The following is an 8,922-nucleotide window of genomic DNA, read 5'->3' on the forward strand; positions in this document are numbered from 1 at the left end:
GTAATACGAGAATATCATTATTAGATCTCAGAATGTCATAAAGTGCGTTGACCTCCCTGAGGGTGCTGGAACAATTACGAACATCCTTTCCATTTAACAATACCCCACTCCCTTGTATAGGAAGCGGCTACCATTTGCTCTTAGAGTACTCTCCATGACATGCACTGACCTTCCCGAGGGTACAGGCATCACAGGGAGTCCCTCGCCAAATGATTTCACTTCTAGCATGATGCATGATGTGGTTAGCGAATACAATTACAAACATGGGGTTAGCCAAATATGTTTTCAAACAAATGTGGTGGAAAATGTTCTTGCATTTAGAGGTAGCATCTAGTGTCAGAAGCTTGACATTATGCCCAGTGGAGTCACCACTGTGAGGGTAGCAGCCGGAGATGAGATCTCTCTTCCCCTTGGTGGGGGAAAATGACTTGCATACATTCCATCCTCTCTCCTCTCTTTCTCTTTTATGAGGGAGGTATGCATCATGTGTGCTTACCCATAGGCCCTGCACCACTGTATCGCTACTTGGAGATATATGGAGGCCTATTTCGCAGGAGTGCAAAGTTCATCATTCGAGATGGGGATTTGATGATGGTCCAATATGGGAATTGGGATCATGCAAAAGGGTTTGGAGTCACTACCTAGGGTTATAGGCCTAGGGCCCAATGGGGGACACAATTCTTGAGAAAAGGGACCAGAATTGGTCTAGTCCAGAGATTTTAGGGTAAGTGTCAAGTTGTAGAGTTGGGAAGGTGTTAGGGATCCAATCTACCCAATTCAACTGGTCTTCCTACTAGATGCTTTAGAACGAACATTTTCCACAATTATTCCTATTCTATACACATGGCTAAGTTATCACTCATATATAAGTTGATTGAATTTAAATAACTATGTACACTAAAACAAAGTCAATATAAAGTCTACAGGATGATGATTCAGTTGAGAAATTATACTTGAACTTAAACCATGTTTCAGGTTAAGAGGGGTGGACCCCTGATTAGCACTAGCACAGATTGTCTTTTGGATTCTTCTAGATCTGGGGAAGATGCATTTGGCCTCCAACTTCCTTTTCTAGAGAGATATTGATTAAATAGAGTTTTGGCTAGAAATGGTTACTTTCGGGTTTTGACTAAGGTATTAATTTGGCAGAGCTTTCGCTAGGGACGGGCTACTTTTGGATTTTGGCTAAGGTGGCACTCCGACAGAGCTTTTGTTGGGGATAGGCTAATCCTAGGGATTGAGGAACTTCGAAGGCCCAAAGGACACTTCGAAGATCCCAAGAACACTTTGGATCTTACGAAGATCTCTCCGAAGACTGGAAGAAGCTCAAGAGAGGATGGGAGACTAAGGGGAAATTTTTCCTAAGAAAAATCTCACTCAAAGAAGGCAAAGGATTGAAAAGTTTCGAAGGCCCGAAGAACACTTCGAAGATCCGAAGAACGTTCGGATGTTATGAAGATCTCTCTGAAGACTTGAAAAACCTTAAGAGGGGAAGGGGAGGAGAGAGGGGAGAGCAACTCTACTAAAGATACTCACTTGGAGACTTTGGTGTTGTGGTGTGAAAAACCAAAGGGAGGGGGTATTTATAGGATTCTTGAACCAATGGGGAGGAAAAGGGAATTACCTTAGCCAATGGGGGAAAAAAGTGGTTTTCTAAACCAATGGGATGAAAATATGAAAATTTAGACCAATAAGGTGGAAGATGATTTTCTTGGACTAATAAGGAAAAACTAAGTTTTTTTGGGCCAATAAGGTAAAAAGATTCCTTTTTGGGCCAATGGGAGGTTGCAGAGTAGGGTATGCTAGCGAGATAGTGTAAGGTACAAAAGTGGGTGAAGAGAAAATCTCTTCACCCATTGGGTCAATGAAACACATATTTCGGTCATCAACGATGGCACACGCAACTGGGCAGGGGTGCACGAGGCATGTATGCGTTCATAGGATAGGCTGGGTGTGCGCAAGGCTGGTAAGCAGGGGTGTGGGCTGCCAAACAAGGGCACTGGCTAGCATGCGGGGGGCCATGGCTGGAAAGCACAAGCACATGAGACTAGTAAGCATGGGTGCTAGGTTTGCATGCGAGGGTGCGTGGGGCTGGTAGGTAGGGGCACTAGGCTATCACGTGGGGGCACGTAGCTGGCATACGTGGGTCCACGAGGTATGTGAGCGGGGTTACGAGGCAAGTGCAATAGGTGAGAAAAGCTAGCTGGCGAGGGTATGCAGTGTGCATGTGGGGAACAAGCTGGCCTACAGGGCTAGCTGGTTGGCTGGCATGCGGGTTAGCTGGCCGTGATGTGCACAACTAGGTGTAATTTTGACGTACCATATATCGTTGGAATTGTAATTCCAAGTACTATCTATCCGTACAGTCATCCTGACTGGATTCCTTTGTATATTAAAAGTCATAATTAGACCCTCATTTTTTTCGCACGGGATTTCCCAAGTTTTTGGGTAGGTAGGGGATGCTTCTGGGTTTCCTTATTCATTATCATCTCTGTCAATTGGAAGCAAGAAGTCACATCCAAGATCCGTAATTCATCATAGCCGGAGGGGGGTGACAAAATTGGGTGTCTACTCATAGTCTTATCACAAGCCCAGGGCAATAATTTTGAGCTCAAATCTCAATTCATCAATATGTTGCCCTATTCCCATGGGCTGACCTCTAAGAATGCATACCTATTCCCCAGGGAATTTGAAGAGGTATGTGTTCTAATTAAAATACAATAGCTTTCTGATGATGCTATTAAGCTCAAGTTTATCACTTTTGCACTAAAAGACCAAGCTAAGAAGTGGTTGCATGGGTTACCCAAAAATTCCATAACCATATGGGAACAGTTCATAGTTGCCTCCCTTAAAGAAGTTTTTCCCAACTCACAAAACCAATAAGCTTAGAAATGATATCCTTTAGTTTAGACAAAAGCCTAGTGAGTCCTTTTCCAAACTTATGGAGAGATTCAAGGATCTACTCCAATAATGCCCTCATCATGGCCTAGAGTTATGGAATTTATGCCAAACAATTTATGTGGGTGTTGATTACCCAACTAAACAAATGATAGAGTCTATGTGCCCTGGGGGATTCACATCCTTTACAGATGAAGGAAAGGCATGAGAATTCTTACTTGACTTAGCTGACAAAACTCGTGAGTGAGAATCAACCCAAGAGAGTGAAAGAACCATAGGAGGGAAAGGATATTTTATGGATGAGATAGTAGCCAAGGAAGCCCACTTGGATAACCTAATCAAAAGGATTGAGGTTATTGTTCCTAGAGAGCCACAATAAGTCAATATAGTTAAGATGTGCCATTTGTGCCAATCCCCTGGACATGTTATAGAAGAATGCTTGTAGACACCCAATTTTTTCACCCCCTCGGACTATGATGAATTATGGATCTTGGACGTGACTTCTTGCTTCCGATCGATAGAGATGATAATTGATTTAGGAAACCCAAAAACATCCCTGACCTAAAAATCCCCAAAAATCCCACGTAGGAGAAAAGAGTCCAATTTTGACATTTATATATGAAAGAATACGATCAATATGATCATACAGATGGATAGTACTCAGAAATACAATTCCAACGATATATGTTACATCAAAATTGGAATGTCGGATCTCCCGTAATCTTCCCTAGAAAATCATATTTTTCCACGTGCATGTCGTGTGCATTGGCCAGCTAGCCAACCAATTAGCTAGCCATCCAACCAGCCTCGTAAGCCATGTGTGCTAGCCATCCAATGACCAGGCCAGCTCCATAAACCACGCGCACTAGCCAACCAACCAGTAGGCCCGATCCACATGCCACTTGTGCCCGCCATGCCAACCTGCGAGGCCCCGCCTACCATATCGGGTGTACCCACCTTGCCATGCCATACACCCACGTGTGCCATGACACGAGTGCCCATCATACCATGTCGTGCACCCCTGTGTGCCATGTTGTGTGCCCCCATATGTTATATCGTGTGCCCCCATCATGCTAGACCGCACACGCCCCGTGTGCCATGTCGCGTGCCCCTACTGTGGCAGCCTACCCCCTTGCGTGCCATGCCACACGCCCCCGCATGCTATACCACATGCCTCATCATGCCAACCTATGCATGCCCGTCATGCCAACCTATGCCCCCACATGCTATACTGTGGCCCCCGCGTGCCATGCCACGTGCCCCCATTGTGCTAGCCTTGCTCACCCGTTGCCTACCAACCCTTTTGCACCCATGCCTACCATGTGCTGTGCACCGCGACCAGCCCCTCGCATGCACCTATGCACACCCTAAACACCCCTGCCCAGCCTTGTGTGCCATCGTCAATGACTGAATATGTGTTCTGCCGACCCGATGGGTGAAGAAATTTTCTCTTCACCCACTTGTGCACCTAACCTTATCCAGCTAGCATACCCTTCTCCGTAACCTCCCATTGGCCCAAAAATGAATATTCTCACTTCATTGGCCAAAAAAAAAGACTCACTTTTCCTATTAGTCCAAAAAACGATCTCCCACCCCATTAGCACAAATTTTCATTTTTTCATCCCATTAGCTTAAAAGAACCACTTTTTTCTACCATTGGCCAAGGGAATTCCCTTTTTCTCCCCATTGGCTCAAGAATCCTATAAATGCCCCTCCCTTTGGTTTTTCACAACACAACACCATAACATCCAAGCTTTTAAGTGAGCATCCTAGGAAGAGAAGCTCTGCCCTCTCTCCTACCCTTCCCCCTTTGAGATTTTTCAAGTCTTCGGAGAGATCTTCATAAGTTCTTCGGATCTTTGAAGTGTTCCTCAGGCCTTCAAAACTTATCAATCCTTTGCCTTCTTTGAGTTAGATTTTACATAGAAGAAATTCTCCCTTCGTCCCCCACTCCCTCTGGAGATTCTTCCAGTCTTCATGGAGATCTTCGTTACTTCGGATCTTCGTTAGATCCGAAGTGTTCTTCAGATCTTCGTCAGATCCAAAGTGTTCTTCGGATCTTCGTCAGATTCGAAGTGTTCTTTGGATCTTCAAAATGTTCTTCGAGCCTTCGAAGTTCCTCAATCCTTAGGATTAGCCTATCCCCAGCGGAAGCTCTGCTGGAGTGACACCTTAGCGTAGCCCTCTTATAGCCTATTTCCAACAAAAGCTCTGCCAAATCGACACCTCAGCAAAAGTTTGAAAGTAGCCCCTCCCTAGCGGAAGCTCTACCGAATTGATACCTAGGCCCAAAACCCGAAAGTAACCATTCCTAGTTGGAACTCTATCCAAATATCACCATAGTCAAGTCTCTCGAGAAAGGAAGTTGGAGGTCAAGACCATCCTCCCCTGAGCCAGGAGAATCTAAAAAATAGCTTGTACCAGCACTGATCGGGGTCCCAACCCTCTTGACCCGAAACAGGGGTCAAGCATAAGTATAATTTCTTACCCATATTAGCATAATGTAGACTTTATATTGACCTTGTTTTAATGTATATAATCATTTAAATTTAGGTAACGTACATATGTGTGATAACTTAGCCATACATATGGAATAGGAATAATTATGGAAAATGTTTGTTTTGAAGCATCTAGTAGGAAGACCGATTGAACCGGGTAGATTGGGTGCGTAACACCTTCCCAACTCTACAACCTGACACTTACCCTAAATCTCTGGACCAGATCAATTCTCGGGCCCTTTTCTAAGGAATTGGGCCCACCCTAGGTCCTAGGCCCATAACCCTAGGTGGTGACTCCAAACCCTTTTGCATGATCCCAATCCCCATATTGGACCATCATCAAATCCCCGTCTCGAATGATGAATTTTACACCCTTACGAAATAGGCCTCCACGTATCTCCAAGTGGTGATATGACAGTGCGCAGCCCACAGGGTAAGCACACACAACACATTGTTCCCTCATGAAAGAGAGAGGAGAGAGAATAAAATAGATGCAAGCCTTTTCCCTCCCCACAAAGGAGGAACTTCACATTTTTTTCGGCCGCTACCCTCACAGTGGCAACTCCACTGGGGATAAATGTCAAGCTTCCGACAATAGATGCTACCATTAAATGTAAGAACCATTTCCACCACATCTATTTGAAAACATGTTTGGCTAACCCCATAGTTGTAATTGTATTCACTAACCACATCATGGATCGTGCTCGAAGTGAAATCATTTGGCGAGGGACTCCTTGTCATGCCCGCACCCTCGGGAAGGTCAGTGCATGTCATGGAGAGTACTCTGAGACCAAATGGTAGCTGCTTCCTATACAAGGGTGTGGGGTATTGTTAAATGGTGAGGATGTTCATAATTGTGCCAGCACTCTCAGGGAGGTCCGTGCACTTTATGACATTCTGAGATCGAATAATGATATTCCTGCATTACACTTTTGCACACAATCACTCATAGTTCCACCACCCGGTGGCTAGTTTCTTAACCTCATGTGTGTCACGATTAATGGGCAAGGAATTCATCCCTTTGATCTCATACCCACGGGTATATGAAAAGTATCACATACCTTATATATATAGATCCTATCAAGGAAGCCTTATCGATCCTATTGCATCCACCGCATGCTCGCGTCATATAGGAAATAGATGAAGAACACTAGGAATGCCACAAGCTAATCTGTAGAATTTGTTTGTAGTCTTTAAAAGGAATTTTCCTATGATAAATTCTAGTAGTAAAGAAATTCTCTCCTAACTGGTTTTCGGATAAAAAGTGTCCTTTCTCCTTAGAAATGAAATATGCTGAATTATCCAAAAGACTCGAGGAAACTAGGAGGAAGGTCACCTAGTGGGATAAAATTAAGGAAAGTAGGACTTTATTGCCAAGAATGTATTAATAGGAGTACTTTGGTCAAGCCATTTGTGTGTACCTCCTACCTATGACATTGAGTGGACTAGGGGCATCAACCCCTACCCACTCCCTATCATTAAGCGGACTAACTTTGAATGTATCATTAGTTGTTAATTTAGTGAATGAGTGAATAAGGGGTTGGAGATACAAGAATCCTAAAATAAGCCACTTTTGGTTCAGGCACAATTCCACACCTCAAGTACTCTTTGCGGTCCATTTGGACACGTCAGGGTAACCGGTTGACTCGATTAAGTCCAATATCACCTCCATTGTCTCTTCGAGATTGTTTACCACCAAGTGATTACGACCCAGTTCACATGGATCTACACGATCCTAAATCACCCAGTTAAGCATGGGTCCAGCCCATAGAGACCTTGCATACAGAAATGGTCGAGGTCAAGAGAGGGATAGCATAGATATTGTATGCACTCCAAAACCCTCCTAGGACCGAACCAACACAAGCTACAAGAGAGTTGGACTAGAACAGACCTCTAAGTCATCATAGAAATTCTTCCCGAGTTGACTCAGAAGAACCAGAGCAAGTCAGGCCAGCCAGTCAGAGAGGAGTTTCACCTACCCATCCAAATGGTCAATGAGGGGCCTATTCTAGGGTCCCTCCTTCTAGGGTAGTGATTGAAGATGAGGAAGAGGAGTTTACCACACATGTCCGAATGGAGCCTCCAGAGACAAATAAAGAAAGGAAACTCAGAGAGCAATTTGATAAGTTGGAGAATATGATTCGAGCAGGAAAAGGTTTAGAAAGCCAAACAATGGATTCTGATGAAATGAATTTCTATTCTGGGCGAGGATTCCCAAGAAGTTTAATGGAAAACTGATAGATTTAATGGGTTAGGGGACCCTATGGCTCATCTCAAAGTCTTCCTTAGCATCACCAAGTCATGGCAACTTATGGACAACCAGATGGGACAAGCCTTCATGTTAACCCTATCAGGACCAGCACTAAGGTGGCTCACCCAGTAGGAGTCTTCCCAAAATCAGAATTGGACAATAGTGGTGAAAGTCTTCACCAAGCAATACTCATACAACACCGAAGTGGATGTGAAATGTTAGTATCTTGAGATGTTGAGACAACAACCTAAAGAAGGATTCACCGCCTTCTTGATGAGGTTTAGGGATAAGGCCGCCAAGATGGTAGATCGGCCTTCAAAAGCAGAGCTAGTAGAAATGTTGATTGAAAACTTGTCAAAGCCTTATTATGATGTCCTTTACTATCAACATCTACAAACTTTTGATGCCTTCATAGCCACTGGTACACGTATAGAAAATAGAATCCTAAGGGAAGCTCAGTATTAAGGACCCTCCTAAGATGTTGGAAAGAATTCCAGAATTGGATGTCGAAAGGGTCCTGAGACCAATATGGTAGGCACGGTTCAACAGTCAGTCTCACCTCTCACCTCTTCACAACCATTCGTGATATAAGCAGATGCCCCTCCTCAGAAGGCTTCTCACCCAAGGAGACAGTTTACTGATTTGGGAATGCCTATGACAGTAGTGTATGAAAAGTTAAAGAAACAAGGATTACTAGGGACAGTAGCTCCAACAGTAATCAACAACTCTCCCCTAGCTTGGTACAAAGATCATAAATATTATGCTTATCACACTTAGAAGGGGCACAACACTGAGAGCTGCATAGGTCTCCAACATGCAATCCAAGACTTGATAGACAACAAGATATTGAAGTCAAGATCAAGCAATCTCCTAATGTCAATACCAATCCCCTCCCGGATCATGGAACTGTCAACATGTTGGCAACAATAAGTGATTGGCAAAATTGGGATCTTAAGTTCTATGATCCGACACATTTTATTAGGGATGCCAAGAAATACCAAGAAGAGAGGCATGTTGAATGGCAAGAGAAGTTCCAAATTGTGTAAAGATTGTCCCTTCCTCCAGAATTAGTAGGGAACATCCACAGTTTCGTAAAAAATGCTTTTCAAAAGGAGTGCGACTCCTTCCGAAGGGCCATTCCCATGTATCAGTTGGATAAGCACTTTTGTCACCCCATGTTCTACGATCATGTAGACAACTTAGAAGAAGAAGCAATAGAGAGTGACCCCACTCAACTCATTGTATCCCTAGCTTGGAAGAATCACATTAATACCC

The 8,922-nt window shown here is 44.0% G+C and overlaps 1 non-coding gene across 1 annotated transcript; it reads right to left on the reverse strand.

Moving 5' to 3' along the window:
• Nucleotides 1–2,881: 2,881 nt before the first annotated feature.
• Nucleotides 2,882–2,988, reverse strand: LOC122067760. Its single transcript, XR_006136866.1, has one exon. It is a non-coding gene; the product is annotated as a small nucleolar RNA R71 (small nucleolar RNA).
• Between the last annotated feature and the right edge of the window lie 5,934 nt (nt 2,989–8,922).

The sequence above is a fragment of the Macadamia integrifolia genome, unplaced genomic scaffold (assembly GCF_013358625.1).
Source record: "Macadamia integrifolia cultivar HAES 741 unplaced genomic scaffold, SCU_Mint_v3 scaffold31, whole genome shotgun sequence".
Taxonomy (NCBI): Eukaryota; Viridiplantae; Streptophyta; class Magnoliopsida; order Proteales; family Proteaceae; genus Macadamia; species Macadamia integrifolia.